At 36.5% G+C, this 22,130-nt stretch overlaps 1 long non-coding RNA gene across 1 annotated transcript in view; it reads right to left on the reverse strand.

Annotated features, from left to right (window-relative positions):
- Positions 1 to 458: 458 nt before the first annotated feature.
- LOC129058708 (uncharacterized) overlaps positions 459 to 22,130 on the reverse strand; it is a 67,915-nt gene continuing 46,243 nt past the window's right edge. Inside the window, exons 3-4 of the long non-coding RNA XR_008524013.1 lie at positions 10,483 to 10,578; positions 459 to 979 (exon numbers count right to left, since the gene is read on the reverse strand). This is a non-coding gene — a long non-coding RNA (uncharacterized LOC129058708). The remainder of the gene's footprint in view (positions 980 to 10,482; positions 10,579 to 22,130) is intronic.

A 22,130-nucleotide genomic window follows, 5' to 3' on the forward strand; every position in this document is an offset into this window, starting at 1 on the left:
TAACTGTAGGCATTTTGTTGTGCAACAGATCTCTAGAACTTTTTCATCGAGCATTATCAAAACTTTACACCCTCTGAAGGACTGCCATTTTCCCTAAGCTCCAGGCAGCCATTCATGTAAGTGGAATCATGCCATATTTATCCTTCTTTGACTAGTTTATTTTATTTGGCATAATATCCTCTGGGTAAATCCATGTTATCACAAATGGTAGGACTTAATTTTTTATGGGTGAATAATATTCCATTGCATGCATATAGCACATTTTCTTCATCAAATCAAGTGCAATGGACGCTTAAATTTTTTCTACATCTTAGCTATTGTAAATAATAATGCAATGAGTATGGATCTCTCTTTGAAATTCTGAATTCAATTCTTTTGGATATATGACCAGAAGTGGAATTGCTAGATCACATAGCAGTTAATCTTTTGAGGAACTTTTTTTCTGTGTTCCATAGCTATCGCACCATTTTGTGTTCCCATAATGTACAAGAGTTCCAATTTCTCCACATCCTCACCAATACTTATTTCACGTGTTTTTATTAATAGCCATCTTAAAACAAGTATGAGATGATACCTCATTGTGGTTTTGGTTTGTGTTTCTCTAATGATTAGTAGCGTGAAACACCTCTTCATGCACTTATTGGTTATTTGTATGTGTCCTTTGAAGAAATGTCTGTTCAAGCCCTTGGCTCATTCATTTTTAAATTTCTTTCTCTCTTTCTTTTCTTCTTTCTTCCTTTTCTATTTCTTTCTTTCTTTCTTTTGCTGTTAAGTTGTAAGAGTTTCTTATGTATTTTGGAAATTATCTTCTTGTCAGACACACAGTTTGCAAAATATCTTTTCCCATTGTATAGGTTGTCTTTTCACTCTGTTGATTGTCTTATTTGCTGTGCAGAAGCTTTTAAGTTTGATGTAGTCCCACTCCAGGTTGGGTGGGGAAATTGAGCAGTACACAGACCAAGCAGAGCTCTCAGGGAGGCTGAAAAGAAAATGCAAAAGTATTTGTGTGATAATAATTTTTACCCAGTCTTATAAACTAAATAATAACATTTTTCCCCAAATGGTGCGATTTACATTAGCAAAGATTACTTGCTTAAGGAACAATTTAAAAGTAACAGAGGGTTGAGTTTACTCAGTTAGGTTCTTATCAGAAGATAGATTGAGAGATAGTACTAGGAACTGGAAATGTTTTGCAATGGAGCTGAATTTAAACTAGAACCCCCCCTTAAAAAAAAAAAATGAAAGCATAGGAATTTTACTACCATGAAGAAAGTGCTGACAACAGTATGGTGAATGCCATATGATGTAATTAAATACTTGATTAAATAATCCCTGTAAATATAGAACTTCTTACCTTCTACCAGATTTATTGTTACTTATTTTTATTCACTGAAGATTTTAACTTCTGGAAATTTTTCCATAATTCTCACAAGACATAAGGTAAATACAGGTATCAGAAAAATTGAATGCATATTGTAGCCAAAAGTGGGAAATATTGGTAATTATTTTAAAATATCATTTAGGATGTTATCAATTATTTTTTAAAAGCTAGTAATAAATTTCATAGAAAACATGTAAGACATCTGCATTTAAAATACATATATTTCTAAATAATTAAAAACATCTGCTCATCAAAATAAAAATCAAAATTAAATCACAATGAGAGAAAAGGTTTGCAATATAATTACATGACAAATTTTATTTTGATAATATATAAAGCACATCTACATATCAGTAATCAGAAGACCATAAAACACAATTTATAAACTGGTCCTATAACTTGAACACTCACATAAGAAGTGATTTAATCAAACTATATGTGTGTATGTGTGTATTAAGGCACTAAGCACTATTAGTTAATGGAGAAATGCAAGTTAAATTTTGTTTCTTTGGGAATGTGAAATAGCACAACCACTTTGAGAAACTGAAAGTTTCTATTAAAATTAATCTTACATCTTTTCCACAAGCCAAAAATTTTAATTCTAGTATTTACAAAATAAATAAAAATGTATGTTCACAAGAAGATTCTATAAGAATACTCATATCAGCTTTAATTATAAAAGACAATAACTGGATGCATTCCAAATGTGCATTAAGAGAAAAAATGGATAAAAAGACTGTGTTATTAATCACACATGGAAATTTGGCACATAAATAAAAAATTTTATTTGCAACAACATAAGTGATTTTCAAAATCACTATGTTGCATAAAAGAAGCCAGACACAAACAAGCATATTTTATGTCATTACATCTTATGAATTTTCAAAACAAGCCAAACCAATCTATAGTGATGGTGACATAATACGAAATATATATTTGGTCTCTGCCCCCAGTTTCTGGCACAGAGTTCCTAAAACCCTTGTAATTTCCAAAGCAATAGAGGTGCTAGGAGAATCTTTGTTTCTAGTATTTGGTCTTTGATCTTAGTTTCTGACATAGGGCTCCTAAATCCCTTGGGATTTACTGGAGGATAGAATTTTTTTTTTTTTCTAATGAGGTATCTCTTGGTGGCCTTTTGTATAGCTCTTGGATGGGGTCTGGTCACTAAAACAACCAAGCCATGATTAGAAGCTTGGAGCTTGTAGCCCTACTCCTCATCCTCCAAGGACAAGAGAGGAACTAGAGATTGAGTTAATAATGATCAAGCATACATTAGAAGCTTTTATAAAAATCCCTAAAGTTTGGAGAGCTTCTGGGCTGATGAACACATCCATATGCCAGGAGAGTGGTATATCCCAGCTCCATGGAGATGCTTGAGACCCTTCCAGATCTTGCTCTGTGTACCTCTCAATCTGGCTTCTTATCTGTATCCTTTATCATTGCCTTATAATAAAGAGATAAACTTCAGTAAGTGTTTCCCTGAGTTCTTTGTGCCGTTATAACAAATTCTCAAACATGAGGAGAGTATAATGGGAATCCATGAATTATAGCCAAGTCAGAGAAAAGTGAGAGTAACCTGGGAACCTACTACTTGTGACTGATGTCCAGTATGGGGAAATCTTATGGAACTGAGCTCTTAATCTGTGGCATCTGGACTAACTTTATGTAGGTAGTATCAGAATTGAGTTATGTTGTAGGGCACCCAGGGAGTGTCCAGAGAGTTGGAGAGTCGATTGGTGTGGTGAAAAAAAATTCATACATTTGGTGTCAGAAGTGAGGTATTGAGTGAGTATAGAGAGGACTGTATTTTCTCTTTGTAGTGATAGAAATCAAAATAATGGCAGAGATGTGTTGATTTAAAAAGGACAAAGGGAGCTTCCTGGTATAATGGGAATATTCTCTATCTTAACTGGGTGATAGGTGCATGGGTGCATAAATATGTAAACATTGATCGGGCTGTAAGTTTAAAATTTGTATGTGGCCTACATGTAAATTATATTTTGATGATAAAAAGTATACCTGTAGAAAATCTGTTATTAATATTAAGACACTAGAGTTTTCCTTTATTTGACAATCAGTATTCAAAATGCAAAGATATGTTTTTATTTTAACATTGCTTTTTGAACATTATGTACAAAATATATTTTGCTCTCATATATTTTAAGGTAAGCTTGTTCAACCCACAGTCCATGGGCTGCATGCAGCCCAGGACAGCTTTGAATGAGGCCCAACACAAATTGGTAAATTTTCATAAAACATTAGGAGATTTTTTTGCTCATCCAGCTATCGTTAGTGTTAGTGTATTTTATTTGTGGTCTGAGATAATTCTTTTTCTTCCAATGTGGAAGCCAAAAGATTAGACACACCTGTTATAAATCATTCTGTAATTTTCTGCTTGAATAAATAGTATAATATTACTTGTTGCTAGAATATGTTTCAGTTGCAAATTTTTTAAATACCCAAATAACAGGAGGGGACCAATTACTATTAAAAGGAAAAGAATACATAGCTTTAAATTATGTTATCATGAAACATTGACTGAAAATAAGTAAATCACGGATACAAGTGAGGAAGCTAAAAAAATAAAGTATGGAAAGGGAGAAATAAGTAAGTAAATTTGAGAACTAATTGAATAATAAACCAACATAAGTCAGAGCGAAATCTATGAAAAGAATTTTTTAATGACAAATATGCTAAAATGTTAAGAGAAAAAACACAAAAATAATATTAAATACAAAAAAACTACAAGTGAATAAGAGGACATTAAAATGTTATAGGAGATTTCTATATGTACTTTATTACACTAAATTGTAGAAGTTTTAACAAATTGATTCAATAATTAAAATGCTAATCAGGCTAAGAAGCACAGAACAAATTGAACAAATTATCTCTGACAAAATAAACATGGATAATTTTACAGAAAATGTTATGAAAATTTTAAATAGCATCGATATTTAAATTGCTTCATTATATTTTTAAAAATTAAATACTTCCAAATAAATTATAGGAAGCTAGCATAATTATACTACCAAGATTGTACAGAAAAGTACAAATAAAAACTTTATTTATGGTTGAATGTTATTTATGAATGCACATGCAAAGACTCCAAATAAATTATTAGCTCATCAAATACAATATATCAAAACATTGCTATATCTTGAGTAAATAGAATTTAACTCAGCAATGAAAACGAAGTCAACATTTGAATAACTAATAATTCTGTGATGTATTATCTTAGACTAAAAGACAAAAAACAGCTTCACAGATGATGTAAAAGATAAGGCGCAATTCACCACCAATTTCCAGTTTAATAAAAGTTTCAGTAACCTAAAAATACAATGGCACTTTCTTAATTTGATAAAAAGCATCTGTTAAAAACTAACATTATACATCAATTTTAATAGGGAGACCCTAGACAGTTCTATTAAAGGATCCTAGTTTCTGGCTTCGCTAGAGGTTTATTAAAGAACATTCTATCCAATATGTAGCATTAAAAACTTGACCTGTGAATTAGATATCAGTATCTTCTTCTCTTTCTCACTTAAATCACTTTTGTATTCTGTTGACAAAATGTATATTATGCTACACTTTACACATATCTGTGCAATATACATAGAGCAATAAAAAGGATTAAAGAGCAGAGCAAATGGGTCTTGACTTGACCCTTACGATAAAAAAATTCTACAATGCTTATTTCAAATGTAAGTATATTCGTCTTCTGTGACTGGTTATACATTATGGTGGATTGGAATTCCATTCACATAAACCCTAATGCTTGCTTCTATGTCTCAGCAATCAACTTCTATGCCTTACCAGTCTCTGAACACAAAGCTTATTCTATATAATTTAGGATCTGAATCACAAAACAAAAAAGTACATTGCTATTATCTTATATACGGAATTATTTTCTTTTCAATTTTCCACCTCAAATTAGATTCATTCATTCATGAATACTTACTAAGCTTCTGCTCTGGGTCAGGCTTTGATCTAATTACTATTGGCACAAAGATTAGTGACCACCAAAGTAACACAGTTTAATGGTGGAATTATTCAAGTAAACAAAGTTGAATAAGTGATATGTAGGAGATATAAATACAGTGCTATGAAAGCACATAGGCAATTTAAAATACATCATCTCTATACTTTACAATACCTGGTACACAATGAGCTTAGTTAATTTAGGTTAGCAACTACCAACTACTTTTGCATACTTATTTCACAATAAGCATTTAATCTTGTATTGTATGTTTAATAGGTCCCTTGAAATTAACTTGGAATCGTCAGAAGACCTGATCTCCTCTTCTCTCAGTTTACTCCTTTTCATGGTATATTGGTTATATCACTAAGATATATCTGCTCCAATATCTTTTTATCCTCTTCAACTGTCACATAGACCAAGCTACCACAAAATACAACCTCATCTCTCTAATAGCCAGCAATCGTATTTCCTCGTTCCCACTTTTAATCTCCAGCCATGCCACAAACTCAATGCAGCCTGAGTGGTCTGTTTAAAACACTTTTTTGCCTAAAATATTTAATGGCTACTCATCATACTCAGGAAACACCATGGTTCTTATCATGGCCTACAATAGTATTATCTGGCTGAATCTCCCTCAGGAAATTTGTCATGGATATTTCTTCTACATGAAATTTTCTTCCCTGAGATCTCCTCAGGCTTGTTTTTTCCTCATTGTTTAGGTATCAGTCCTATTACGTTCCCAAATAAAATTTGCTTTCTCCTCACTTCCATCTAAAACTCTATGACTTTCTACTCCATTATCTAATTTTAGTTTTTTATTTTTATGTTTTAATTTTTAATTTCATTTTTTTGAGACAGAGTCTCGCTCTGTTGCCCAGGCTGGAGTGCAGTGGCGTGATCTCAGCTCACTGCAACCTCCGCCTCCCGGGTTCAAGTGATTCTCCTGCCTCAGCCTCCCAAGTAGCTGAGATTACAGGCACATGCCACCATGCCTGGCTAATTGTATTTTAGTAGAGATGGGGTTTCAACGTGTTAGCGAGGATGGTCTCGATCTGCTGACCTTGTGATCTGCCCACCTCGTCCTTCCAAAGCGCTGGGATTACAGGCATGATCCACCATGCCCGGCCAATTTTAGTTTTTTCATAACATTTTTCAGAAAGTGAAATTACCTTAGAGTATTGCATAATTGATCTTTATCTAATCTATTATGCATATACTTAGGAAATTAATGAACATATTATTTTAGCTCAAGAGTTAGCTATCTACTATTAACTCTTTACTTGGTGTCATGAATTTAAATCCACTAGGTTAGAAAAGTAGGTTTCTCCATCTTATGCCCCAGACAGAACCCCTGATCCACTCCCCTCACTTCATTCTTCACCAATTATTAGTGCTTATAAAAAAAAGTATCTGGCATAGAGAAAATGTGTCACTAAAAAAAATTAATTAAATTAATGAATGAACAACAACCCTCAGGATATAGTTTTCACCATTGTACAGGTGATTGCACTTTGTTAAAGAACCATATGTGATGATTCATTAATTTTATTCAATTTCTCTTAACATTAACATCCTACAAACATATTAAAATAATAATCAGAGTCACTGGAAATATCAGTTGTTCATATATCCATGTTCCTCGTTGGTCCTTATTTTCATGCAAATATGAATTTATAAAATTGTAGTCATGATCAATTTTGCCAGATAGCTTCATAATTCTAATTTAAACTGATGTACAATATTCTATTAATTAGTTGAAGCAGAAGTTTGCTACTATTTATAGATACTTTGGTTATCAATAATATACAATACAATGTATGATGCTTAGTATATACATTCTTTCATTGACTTATCACCTGCCTTATTTCCTAATATTAAATTATAAAATTGCATAAATCAGCTAAAGATTATAAACACTTTTATGGCTCTTATTATCTATCACAGAAGGTGTAGGAAATATATTAGTGATTATTGCATCTCTAATGTAGTACATCCTTAATGCAGCAAGCATCTCTATTGCATTCCTAATGTGATAAACACATAGCGAATATACAATTAATTTATTAAATGGTGAATATTATCTAAATGGTTTTCCACAGACACATGCTAATTAATATTGCATATTAGTATCAATTGATGTTTTAGACTTTTAATTGCAAAAGGTATCTGTTTTACTGATTTGCTATATTTGGTTAAATATTTTTCAATATTGAATATTTTCTGGAATTCAGCCTTTCCACATATGCATTTGAGGTGCTTCCCCAAAGTCTGCATCTCCATGGGTATCATGGTTTGCAGTTGCTTTTCCAAATTTTTCCAGTCTACTTGCAGTGCCTGGGACTGAATAATTCCAGCAAAGGCACCCACACAGGACATTACAAGGCCAGACTTGGTCCCACATAAATCCTGGTTGCCAAGATTTGCCAATCAAAACTTTCTGGCTGTACACAGTGGTCATGCATGTAATCCCAGCACTTTGGGGAGCTAAGGCGGTGAGAGGCGACAGCGTGCTGGCAGTCCTTACAGCCCTCGCTCGCTCTGGGCGCCTCCTCTGCCTGGGCTCCCACTTTGGCGGCACTTGAGGAGCCCTTCAGCCCACCGCTGCACTGTGGGAGCCCCTTTCTGGGCTGGCCAAGGCCAGAGCTGGCTCCCTCAGCTTGCAGGGAGGTGTGGAGGGAGAGGCGCAAGTGCCTCTCCCTCCACTGCACGCGGCGCTTGCAGGCCAGTTGGAGTTCCGGGTGGGCGTGGACTTGGCGGGCCTGCACTGGAGGCAGCCGGTCCGCCCTGCCGGCCCCGGGCAATGAGGGGCTTAGCACCCGGTCCAGCGGCTGCGGAGGGTGTACTGGGTCCCCCAGCAGTGCCAGCCCACTGGTGCTGCCCTTGATTTCTTGCCTGGCCGTAGCTGCCTTCCCGTGGGGCAGGGCTCGGGACCTGCAGCCCGCCATGCCTGAGCCTCCCACCCTGTAGGTGGGCTCCTGTGCCGCCAGAGCCTACCCGATGAGTGCCGCCCCCTGCTCCACGGTGCCCAGTCCCATCACTAACCAAGGGCTGAGGAGTGCGGGCGCACAGCGCGGGACTGGCAAGCAGCTCCAACTGAAGCCCCCGTGCCTGATCCACTGGGTGAAGTCAGCTGGGCTCCTGAGTCTGGTGGGGGATGTGGAGAACCTTTATGTCTAGCTCAAGGATTGTGAATACACCAATTGGCACTCTGTATCTAGCTACTCTGGTGGGGACTTGGAGAACTTTTATGTCTAGCTCAGTAATTGTAAATACACCAATCGGCACTCTGTATCTAGCTCAAGGTTTGTAAACACACCAATCAGCACCCTGTGTCTAGCTCAGGGTTTGTGAACGCACCAATCCACACTCTGTATCTAGCTTCTCTGGTGGGGACTTGGAAAACCTTTATGTCTAGCTCAGGGATTGTAAATACCCCAATTGGCACTCTGTATCTAGCTCAAGGTTTGTAAACACACCAATCAGAACCCTGTGTTTAGCTCAGGGTTTGTGAATGCACCAATTGACACTGTGTATCTTCTAGCTACTCTGGTGGGGACTTGGAGAACCTTTGTGTCAACACTCTGTATCTAGCTAATCTGGTGGGGATGTGGAGAACCTTTGTGTCTAGCTCAGGGATTGTAAATACACCAATTGGCACTCTGTATCTAGCTCAAGGTTTGTAAACACACCAATCAGCACCCTGTGTCTAGCTCAGGGTTTGTGAATGCACCAATCGACACTCTGTATCTAGCTACTCAGATGGGGACTTGGAGAACCTTTGTGTTTAGCTCAGAGATTGTAAATGCACCAATCAGTGCCCTGTCAAAACAGATCACTGGGCTCTACCAATCAGCAGGATGTGGGTGGGGCCAGATAAGAGAATAAAAGCAGGCTGCCTGAGCCAGCAGTGGCAACCCTCTCAGGTCCCCTTCCACACTGTGGGAGCTTTGTTCTTTCGCTCTTTGCAATAAATCTTGCTACTGCTCACTCTTTGGGTCCACACTGCCTTTATGAGCTGTAACACTGACTGCGAAGGTCTGCAGCTTCACTCCTGAGTTAAGCGAGACCACAAGCCCACCAGGAGGAAGGAACAACTCCAGACACTCTGCCTTAAGAGCTGTAACACTCACCGCAAAGGTCTGCAGCTTCACTCCTGAGCCAGCGAGACCACGAACCCACCAGAAGGAAGAAACTACGAACACATCCGAACATCAGAAGGAAAAACTCCAGACACGCCGCCTTTAAGAACTGTAACACTCACCCCGAGGGTCCGTGGCTTCATTCTTGAAGTCAGTGAGACCAAGAACCCACCAATTCTGGACACAGAGGGATGATCACTTGAGATCTGGAGTTTTAGACCAGCCTGGGCAATATAGTGAGACCCCACCTCTACCAAAAAATGTTTAAAAATTAGTCTGGCACGGTGGTGCATACCTGTAGTCCCAGCTACTCAGGAAGCTGAGACGAGATGATCACTTGAATCTAGGAGTTCCAAACTGTAGCGAGCTATAATCACACCATTGCGCTCAGCCTGGGCAACAGAGCAAGAGCTGGTCTCTTAAACAAACAAACAAATTCTAAATCCATTTTAACTGTCAAGGACTGTGCAGTGACCCCTGGACAGGTGACTGTGCACAAGAACTGGGATTTGCATAGGCCCTATCCCAATTTTTCTCCTTTAGGCCACTCCTTAACCACACATTAAGTTGACCAGATTCCCTAAGGATTTCCAGTAATTCTGACTACTGTGTTTTACAAGAGCCCCATGGACTGACCCTAGTTCCAGAATGGTGGTTTGGTAAGCAGATAACTCTTGCCAAGCAGCTTGTTTCACAAGACTGTGTGAGACTGAGCCACCTGAATGATTCAGACCATCTGATTTGAGGGGGCTTTCACTTACACTATTCATAAAATGAGTTTAGGGCTCTGGATTACTAATGGGTCACCACCCTAACTTGCACTTGAGATAGGTGTCTGGGCCCATGGATGTACTCTTGCTCATCCACGTAGGATCCATGATGTCACCTCCAGTCTACAACACCTAAGAAGAGTGGGGGTAGTGGCAAGCAAGCATCTTTAACCTTGTATATCCTTGCCATTGCACTCAGAGATGTTATCCTACCATTTCTGTTGTCTTCACTGGATGAGGTAGTCCTTCTGGGGTGTCCTTCTGGGGTGGCCACAGAATACTTCCTCTGAAGACTTTGAGACAGTCAGCCTGCAAGCAGAACAGGACCTTTTGCTTGATATCCTCTCTTACCTCCACTTACACAGTGACATTAGGCTTTCCTGGATTTGCCAACGGTCATGTTGGGAGAAAGACAGACACATTTTGCTCAAGTGGGGCCGCTATTCACACCCTTTTCTGGATACTCTACTATTCTCCTACTGGTATTACTTTGTGGAAGGCAGAAGTATGGTCAACACTGAAAGAGATCATGTTCTAGGATTGCATGTTTTGACCTCAAGAGATCAAATAAGATAGAGTTTATGCTATAAAGTTCCACATAGTAAATTAATATGACCAGAAAATGAATTATTTTTCACATTATATTGCATATGCTGGGTAAATTTGCTTTTGTTGTCATTACCGTAAAGTATAATAAAAACAGTTAAGAGAGTATGTGGAATTCAGTATTCACAGGTGGCACAAAGAATAAGTTAGTGTCAAGAATAATGAATGATGCATTAAGTAAATATTATTTTATTTTAAGTTCCAGGATACATATGCAGGATGTGCAGGTTTGTTACACAGGTAAACATGTGCCATGGTGGTTTGCTGCACCTATCAACCCATCACCTAGGAATTAAGCTCAGCATACATTAGCTATTTTTCCTAATGCTCTCCCTCCTCCTGCCCCCGCTAACAGACCAGTGTATGTTATTCTGTGTCCATGTTCTCTCATTGTTCAGCTCCCACTTATGAGTGAGAACATGAGCTGTTTGGTTTACTGTTCCTACATTAGTTTATTAGTTTACTGAGGATAATGGCTTCCAGCTCCATTCATGTCCCTGCAAAGGACATAATACCATTGTTTTTTGTTTTGCTTTGTTTTTGTTTTTGTTTGAGACGGAGTTTTGGCTCTTGTTGCCCAGGCTGGAATGCAGTGGTGCAATCATGGCTCACTGCAATCTCCACCTACCAGATTCAAGCAATTCTCCTTACTCAGCCTCCTGAGCAGCTGGGATTACAAGTGCCTGCCACCGTGCCCAGCTAATTTTTGTATTTTTTTTAGTAGAGACAGGGATTCACCATGTTGACCAGGTTGGTCTCAAACTCCTGACTTCAAGTGATCCACCTGCCTCGACCTCCCAAAGTGCTGGGATGACAGGCATGAGCCACCACACCTGGCCAATCTCATCCTTTTCACGGCTGCATAGTATCCTACTGCATATATGTGCTACATTTTCCTTATCCAGTATATCACTGAATGGCATTTGGGTTGATTTCATGGCTTTGCTATTGTGAATAATGCTGCAATGAACATACGAGTACATGTATCTTTATAATGGACTGATTTATATTCCTTTGGGTATATACCCAATAATGGGATTGCTGGGTCAAATGGTATTTCTGGTTCTAGGTCTTTGAGGAATCAACATGCTGTCTTCCATAATGGTTAAACTAATTTACATTACCACCCACAGTGTAAAAATGTTCCTATTACCCCACAGCCTCACTAGCATTTGTTGTTTCTTGACTTTTTAATAATCACCATTCTAACTGGCATGAGATGGTACCTCATTGTGGTTTTCATTTGCATTTCTCTAATGATCAGTGATGTTGAGCTTTTATTTTCATTTGTTTCTTGGCCACTTAAATGTCTTCTTTTGGGAAGTGTCTGCTCATGTGTTTTGCCCAATTTTTAAGGTTTTTTTTTTTTTTCTTGTAAATTTGTTTAAGTTCCTTGTAGATTCTGGATATTAGAACCTTGTCAGATGGATAGATTGCTAAAATTTTCTCCCACTCCGTAGGTTGTCTGTTCACTCTGATGATAGTTTCTTTTGCTGTGCAGAAGCTCTTTACTTCAAATTAATTCCATTTGTCAATTTTTGCTTTTGTTGCAATTCCTTTTGGTGTTTTTGTCATGATATCTTTGCCCAAGACTATGATATTGCCTAGATTTTCTTCTGGGTTTTTTTTCACAGTTTTGGGTTTTACATTTAAGTCTTTAATTCATCCTGAGTCAATTTTCATATAAGGTGTAAGCAAAAGGTCCAACTTCAATTTTTGCGTATGGCTAGCCAATTCTCCCAGCACCACTCTGATCTTTTTCATTTCTTGTCTTCTGCTAGCTTTGTGGTTTCTTTGGTTCTTGAGTTCTTTTAGTTGTGATGTTAGGATGTTGATTTGAGATCTTTCTAGCTTTTTGATGTGGACATTTAATGCTATAAATTTCCCTCTTAACACTGCTTTAGGTGCATCCCAGAGATTCTGATACAATCATCTCTCTCATTGGTTTCAAAGAACATCCTGATTTCTGACTTAATTTCATATCTACCTGGGAGTCATTCAGGAGAAAGTTGTTAAATTTCAATTTAGTTGTGTAGTTTTGAGTGAGTTTCTTAGTCTTGAGCCCTAATTTGATGGTGATGTTCTCTGAGAGACTGTTTATTATTTCAGTTATTTTTTAATTTGCTGAAGAGTTTTACTTTCAATTATGTGACGAATTTAGAGTAAGTGCTATGTGGCACTGAGAAGAATGTATATTCAGTTGTTTTGGGGTAGAAAGTTCTGCAGATATGTATTAGGTCCACCTTATCCAGAGCTGAGTTCAAGTCCTGAATATCTTTGTTAATTTTCTGTCTCAATGTCTAATATTGACAGTGAGGTGTTAAAGTCTCCCACTGTTACTGTGTGGGAGTCTAAGTCTCTTTGTAGGTCTCCAAGAACTTGTTTTATGAATCTGAATGCTCCTGCATTAGGTGCATATATATTTAGGATAGTTAGCTCTTCTTATTGAATTGAACCCTTTACCATTATGTAATGCCCTTCTTTGTCTTTTTTGATATTTGTTGGTTAAAGTCTGTGTTGTCAGAAACTAGAATTGCAAACCCTGCTTTTTTCTGTTTTCCATTTATTTGGTAAATTTTCCTCCATCCCTTTAATTTGAACCTGTGTGTGTCTTTGCACGTGAGATGGGTCTATTGAATCCAGCACACTGATGGGTCATGACTCTTTATCCAGCTTGCTATTTGCTGTCTTTTTATTGGGGGCATTTAACCCATTTACATTTAAGGTTAATATTGCTATGTGTGAATTTGATCCTGTAATCATGATGCTAATTGGTTATTTTGCAGACTTGTTAATGTAGTGTTTCATAGTGTCATTTGTTTGTGTACTTCAGTGTGTTTTTGTAGTGGCCGGTAACAGTTTTTCCTTTTCATATTTGGTGTTTCCTTCAGGAGCTCTTGCAAGGCAGGCCTGGTGGTGATAAATTCCCTCAGCATTTGCTTGTCTGAAAAATATTTTATTTCTCTTCACTTATAAAGCTTAGTTCGACCAAATAGGAAATTCTGGCTTGGAAATTCTTTTCTTTAAGAATGTTGAATATTGGTCCTTAATCTCTTCTGGCTTGTATGGTTTCAGTTGAGAAGTCCACTGTTATTCTGGTGCGCTTCCCTTTGTAGGTGACCTGGCCTTTCTCTCTGGCTGCCCTTAACATTTTTTCCTTCATTTCAACCTTGGAGAATCTGATTATTATGTGTTTTGCAGTTGGTCTTCTCATGGAGTATCTTACTGAGGTTCTCTGGATTTCCAGAGTTTGAATGTTGGCCTATCTTGCTAGGTTGGGGAAGTTCTCCTGAGTGATATCCTGAAGTATTATTTCCAACTTGGTTTCATTCTTCCCATCTGTTTTAGGTACCCCAATCAATCATAGGTTCAGTCTCTTCAGTCTTTTTATATAATCCCATAGTTCTCAAAGGTTCTCTTCATTCCTTTTCATTCTTTTTTCCTCTAATCTTGTCTGCCTGTCTTATTTCAGCAAGATCATCTTCAATCTCTGAAATTATTTCTCCACTTGGTCTATTCAGCTATTGATACTTGTGGTTGCCTTCTTAAGTTCTTGTGTTGTGTTCTTCAGTTCCATCAGGTCATTTATATCCCCCTCTAAACTGGTTATTCTGGTTAACAGCTCCCTATAATGTTTTCTTATGGTTCTTAGCTTCTTTGCATTGGGTTAGAAAATATTCTTTTACCTCAACAAAGTTCATTATTACCCACCTTCTGTAGGCTACTTCTTTCAGTTTCTCCATCTCAACCTCAGCCCAATTCTGTGTTCTTGCTGGAAGGGTGTTGTGATAATTTGGATGAGAAGAGGCACTTGGCCTTTTTGAGTTTTCAGTGTTTTTTCATTGATTCTCATCTTCCTGAGTTTATCTAGCTTTAATCTTTGAGGCTGCTGATATGTGGATGGGGTTTTTTTGGGGACTTTTTTCTTGATGTTGTTGTTGTTGTTGCTTTCTATTTGTTTTTTGCCTAACAGTCAGGCCCCTCTTCCACAGGGCTGCTGCAGTTTGCTGGAGGTTCACTCCAGACCCTATTCATCTGGTTCTATCCCGCCCCTGGAGGTGTCACCAGTGGAGGCTGCAGAACAGCAAAGATGGCTGCCTGCTCCTTCTTCTAGGATCTCTGTCTCATAGAGGCACCAACCTAATGCCAGCAGGAACACTCCTGTGTAAGTTGTCTGATGACCCCTGCTTGGTGGTCTCTCCCAGTCAGTAGGCATGGGATCAGAAACCCACTTAACAAAGCTCTCTGGCTGCCCCTTGGTGGAAGGGGTGTGTTGCACTGGAGGGAATCACACTTGTCTGCCTAGATTCCTCAGATACAGCAGGGGAAAAGTCTAAGCCCACTGATCCGCAGGGATTGTGGCCACCCCACCCCTCAGGGGCTACATTCCAGGGAGATCAGTGTTCTGTCCATAAATGCCTGACTGAAATTGCTGAAATTCCCACAGGGAGGCCTTGCCTGGTGGAGAGGAATAGGTCTGGGTCTGGCATAAAGAGGCAGTCTGGCCACGATCTGCCACAGCTGCTGTGGTGCACTGTGGGGAATTTCTCCTGGGTCCAAATTGTCCAGTCTCCCTGGCACTGGCAGGGGAAAACAGCTGACTGAAGCTGCAGTGATGGCAGCCACCCCTCTGCCCCAGGAACTTGGTAGTCTTGGGCAGCCTCCAACTGAGCAGCCAGAGAATCTACACAGCTCTGTGCTTGGGACCCAAGGCCCTGGTGATAGGGCTTAGAAGGGGATCTTCTGATCCATGGGTTGCACAGATCCATGGAATATACATGGTTTCCTGGGCAAGGTAGCACAATCACTCACTGCCTCCCTTGGCTGGTGTTGAGAGCTCCCGTTGCTCCCTGTGGCTCCCAGGTGGGCCATTTTGCCACCCTGCTTTTCCTCACTCTCCATGGTTCGGGCCATGACTGCCTAGTCAGTCCCAAGGAGAGGACCTGGTTACCTTAGTTGCTGGGGGAGGATTCACTCACCATTTCTTTCTTCTCAGTGGGAGCCTCTGCTTAAATAAATATTATTTAATGAGAATTGCAGAGGCAAAAAGTTCTATATTATTCATGTACAGTTTCCAAAGAACCATGGCATTGTGAGTAATAACAGCATTGCTAACCCTATTTTTTAAATTGGAAGGTATGAGATTCACCAGGAATAACACATAAAATCATTCCTGCATAAACAATAGGTCCTAGACCTGAAGAGAGAGAGAGATGCCTGACTGAACAATATACAGGTGTGCAGGTGATTTTGCCTGAGGTTTGCAAACCCTAAGAAATCATATTCCTATTCCTTCTAATGCTTTCAAATTTTCTATTTCATTGTTAATATTCTTTGTCTTTGCAAATGACATTCTCTGTCATTGTGAGGAAAATTATAGGTAACACCATGAATCCAAGGTAAAATCAAATACTCTATTTAATGGAATTGGGTTCAATATAATTATACTTATATTGGATTACATACTAAAAGACTACATGTAGTGCGAATGAATAATTTATTTTAGTATTTTTTATACTAGTGAATAATAGAAAGCCATCTAAATAGCTAAATACACAGATGAAAAGGAAGTCATTGTAGAAGCAATTCTGAACTATCAGAATAGCAATAAGATAAATGTTGGTGTTATAATTTTTAAAAGCAATATCACTATAAAATATATTTATCAAAGAATATATACAATGTTTAAATCTATTGCTTTGATCATCATAAAATCTGTGCTTATTATTCAATTTAAGATATATATTTTTATAAACATTAAAGTCTTTTTATGCCCATATCATATCTCATATCCTCTCCTAAGAAATACATGCTATTTTAAATCTAACATTAATATTTCTTTGACTTTTTATACTTTTAACATATCTTTGTATTTATAAAAAAAAACCTATGTATTTTGATGATATGCTCTTTAGTAATGTGTAGTTTATTTTTGCCTCATTTTGACATTTCTGTATAGTGCTCCTTTATGATTATTTTCCTCAATCATATATTTTGTTTAGTTGTTGATCCATGTTGATATTTGTAGACTTCGCTTATTTTAGTGTTGTTAGTATTCTTTAGTACTAATACACTAAAACAAATTTATATTTTTGTCCCCAGCTTTTGCTATTAGAAATAATGCTGCTGTAAACATGAACATGTCTCAGTTCATTTAAATTACAGTTTTTCCTTGGTTATATATCCAGGAGTGAATTGCTAAATTTCAGGACATGCAACTCTTTAATTTTACGTGATGATGCCAAATTGTTCACAAACTACTGTGTCAAATTGCAAAGTCACCAGCAATAACTGACAGTTCCTACTCTTTCACATTTCTTCTGCTCTTGCTTTGTCAGAATTTTTAATTTTTGCTCATTCTGATATTTACCTAATCCATGTGACTGCAAATCAGATGAATAATTACCATAAGCATAATAACTTTTCTAGTGAATTTAATATAGCTGAATTTTCTCCTTTTTCACAAATGGTTGCTTCAAAACATCTTACTCTGTTGTCCTCTCTCTTTATATACTGCTCAAGCTTAAGATAGTTAGACATACATTTTTGTCAGTCACTTGTGTGTGAAATGACATCTCACTGGGGCTTGAACTAACATTTCCATGTTTGCTAATGAGATTTGTCAGTCACCTGCTTTTTGTTGAGTAGTTTTTCTTTTTTCTTCTTTAATTAATAGATATCTGTTGGAGGCTTATTAGTGATGTAAATATAGGTTTCCAATTTTTAACTTCTCTCTGCTTACCTTATAAATCTTTTCATGAAAAGAATTTTATCACATCAAAACTATTTATTTTAATTTAAGGTTTCAGCTTGCTTTATTTTGAGGACATTAAATATTTTCCTTTAGCCTTTCATATTCAGGTCTTCAATGCAAAGGGAAGAATTTTTATTAATGATGAGAAAAAGTTAATTTTATTTTTATATGAATATATAATGTTGGCAGCAACATTTATTATCTTTTCTAAACTGATATGAAAAAGTATCAAGTGGTAATATAAATGTGTTTGTTTCTTGGCCGAATATTTGCTATTGGTTTATTTTTCTATTCTTGAACCAATACCACATTGCTTTATTATTATCATAAATTTATGAAAAGATTTGATAACTAGTAAAGTGTTTTTTTAGAATCAGCTTACCAGTTTCCACACAATCTTAAGAATTTGCTTTAGCTTGCCTTATAGAGAAAGATGACCTGAGAATTTACATTTATACATATTATAAGTTTATGTCTTTTTAATGTCATTCAAAATGTTTACTATTTTCTCCATGATTATTTTTCCCATTTTTGCTAGATTTATTTCCATATATTTTATATTTTTTAAAACATATTCTTATGATAAAATAGAAGCAATTACAATATGCAACCACCACCCATGTCAGGAAAGAAAGCACTGAGAACCACCCTAGAATTTCCTCCATGTGTTCTACCCTAATCTTACCTCTCTTAATTTTTTCAAAGTCAGCACTATCCTGACTTTTATAATAATTTGCTTCCTTTAATTTCTTCAAAATGTTTTTGCTTAATATATTTCCCTAGATACCATAATTAAGTCTTGCCCACTGAAAAGCAGTGCCTTTTAAGTCTCCTTTACTCTTTAGGTGCTCCTTCCTTCCCCTTTATCTTTCTTAGAATGTATTTATTGAAAACCAGAGGAAATTTAATCTGTAGATCTTTTCACAGTGTGGATTTTGCTGAATGATAAGCATATGATGGGGTTTGACATAATCTTCTGTCATTTGTTTTTCTTAAAATTGGCGGCAGGATCCAGGGGCTTTACTAGATTCATGATCAGTTCCTTTGGAGACACTACAGCTTTTCCTTAACTAGAGGTTTATAATGTCTGCTTGTCTTTCTTTTCGTGATATTAAATCTATTGATACTCTATAACTATGTTGGCTAATTTAGAAGATAAAAGGCAATACTATGCTAACTCTGTATATTTTTATTAACAAGAATTTTTTATAAAAAACTGCTTTCCTTAAATAATGTTTACTTAGGTAGGAAAGACAAGAAACATGTCTGAACCTTTCTGTTTTTAATTAGCTGTCAAAAATTGAGTTAGTCTTTTGCATGTTAATTTGTTTCCGTTCTCTATAGATGGTGGATTTAAGCATTTTTCAGATGCAATGTTTGTGAATATCTTCTCCCATTCTGTAGGTTATCTGTTTGCTCTGTTGATGGTTTATTTTGCTGTGCCATAGCTCTTTAGTTTAATTACGTTCCACTTTATTTTTGTTTTTGCTGCAGTTGCTTTTGGGGACTTACTAAGTATTCTTTGCAAAGGCCAATGTCAAGAGGAGTATATCCTGGGTTGTCTTACAGGATTTTTACATTTTGAGATCTTACACTTACATTTTTAATGAATTTTGATTTAAGTTTTGTATATGGTCAGAGGTAGGGGGTGCAGCATCAATCTGCATATAGTAAGCTACTTATCCAAGCACTATTCATTGAACAGGGAGTCCTTTCCCTATTGCTTAATATTGACAGTGAGGTGTTATTTTTTGTTCACTTTTTTGAGAATCAGATGGCTATAGGTGTATGACTTTATATCTGAGTTTTCTATTCTGTTCCATTGGTCTATATATCTGCTTTTGTAACAGTATTATGCTGTTTTGGTTACTGTGGCTTTATAGTATAGTTTGAAGACAGGTACTGTGAGGCCTCCAGTTTTGTTCTTTTTGCTTAGGATTGTCTTTGCTATTTGGGCTTTTTGTTTGTTTCATGTGAATTGTTGAATAGTTTTTTCTAATTCTGTGAAAAATGTCATTAGTAGTTTTATAGGAATAGCAATCAATCTGTAGATTGCTTTGGGCAGTATGGCCATTTTGATGATATTGATTCTTCCAATTCATGAGCATGGAATATTTTTCCATTCATTTGTGTGACTACTGATTTCTTATAACCCAATTAAAAAATACACAAAGGATATAAACAGATACTTCTCAAAAGAAGACATACAAATCGCCAAAAACAAATGAAAAAATGATCAGCATCCATAGTCACCAGAGAAATGCAAATCAAAACCACAAGATACCATCTCACAACAGTCAGAGTGGCTATTATTAAAAAGTCATAAAAAAACAGATGCTGGCAAAGCTGCAGAGAAAAGGGCACCTTAAACACTTTTGATGGGAATGTAAATTAGTTCTGCCACTGTGGATAGCAGTTTGGAGATTTCTCGTAGAACTTAAAACAGAGTTACGATTTGACCCAGCAATCCTGTTATTGGATATATACCCAAAAGTAAATAAGATATTCTACTAAAAAGACACATGCATTTGCATGATCATCCCTGCACTATTCACAATAGCAAAGACAAGGAATCAACCCAGGTGCCTATCAATGATAAATTGGATTAAAAAAATGTGGTATATAAACACCAAGGAATACTTTGTAGCCATAAAAAAGAATGAAATTATGTCTTTTGCAACAACATAGATGAAGCTGGAGGCCATGATACTAAACAATATTAACACATGAACAGGAAAACACATACCGCATGTTCTTACTTATAAGTGGGAGTTAAGCACTGAGCACACATAAACATAATTATGGGAATAGTAGACACTATGGACTACTGTTAGTCATACAGAGTGGAGGGAAAGGGCAGTGGGTTAAAAAAAACTATGCTCTATAAAAGAAAAACTATAGTGGGCACTATGCTCACTATCAGGATGATAAGATCTGTAATCTAAACATCAGCATCACACAATATTCCCATGTAACAAATCTGTGCATGTATATTCTGTATCTACAAGTTGAATTTTTTAAAAAAAGAATTGAGTTACTTCTTTAACATTATTTGTAGGCAAAATATTTTAATAACATGAAATCATGGATATGTTTGGTAAATTTCAGTCTATTACAATTTTTTTTTGAGACTCATCATATCTCATGTTTCCAACAGTCACACCTCTGAAAGTTGGTTCTGAGCCCTTTTGACAGGATTCTAGTGGTCTTTGATAATATGCTTACTCTTATATTCCAACTCATCTTGTAGAATTTCTGTCACAGACAAAAAATCTGCCATTTCTCCGAGAAAGACTTACTATTCTTTGGGGAGAATATTCTAAACAGAGAATCTCTTTGTCATTGGGCTAATCAATGCTTCTAGGCCTCTTCTGTGGACAGCAATTTCTTTCTGTTTCCAATGTCTCTTTCTATCTCTCTATGACTATCTATAGCTCTTTCATTTTGTGTGAAAGCTGTTGAAGTTATATGACTAGATTAGTTAAGTTGGGAGATTCAAAATGTCTCTGTCACAAACACAATTCACAAGAGCAAAACACATCATGCATGCATATGTGTGTGTGTGTGTGTGTGTGTGTGTGTTAAAATAAATATTAAAGAAAAGGTGCATCAAGAATTTCTACTGATACCTTTAACCCTAATATAAAACTACAGGTTTTTTACTTACCCTTTTCTCTATTGCATCTTTATGTCTCTTCCTCCACAAGAAAATCCTAACTCTTAATGATAGATAATGATAAAAGGAGAGTATCATATGATGGCTCATTTACTGTATTCAGTATTAAACACATGACAGTTTCAAAATGGCAATACTAATATTACCCCTCCAGTATGATGACTAAGAACAGTGAATTTTGTTTTGCATATGTTTTCCTCATGTTCAGAAGGATAATAAATACAAAGAAACAACCCAGGCGCTTCAGAGTCAAACTGCTGACAATTGAGAAAGAGAAAATTTTGAAAGTATCTAAGAGCAACTACAAAATCATGCCTAACTATTCAAGACAAACTTTGAAACAGAGCACCATGGAGTGACATGTTGAATGCACTGACAGTAAACAAAGTGCCAGCATAGAATTCTATGTCCAAAGAAAAATATTTTTCAAAATGAGAGTGGAAAGAGTGATGTTTTCAGACAAATAGAAACTGATAGAATTAATCACTACCAATCTAGAGTATTTAGTACATAGTCTTTAATCTTTAGTATCTAGAAATACTAAAAAGATTTTTTCTGGCAGAAAGAAAATAATTCTAAATAGAAGTATAAAAATGTGTAATAAGTGAAGAATTCCAACTCATTGTATAATAAACATAAATGGATAACAATATATTTAAAAATAAGAATGTCTAAAGAGATTTAAAATATTTATGGAAATTAAATGTATAAGAAATATAGCATAAAATGTGGGAAAATGTAAATGGTACAATGTTATTATATTGTCCTGAAAATGAAAAGGTTTAAATGTAGCCAGATTAAAATAAGTCAATGTAATGGCATGCA

Source organism: Pongo abelii, chromosome 2 (assembly GCF_028885655.2).
Source record: "Pongo abelii isolate AG06213 chromosome 2, NHGRI_mPonAbe1-v2.0_pri, whole genome shotgun sequence".
NCBI lineage: Eukaryota > Metazoa > Chordata > Mammalia > Primates > Hominidae > Pongo > Pongo abelii.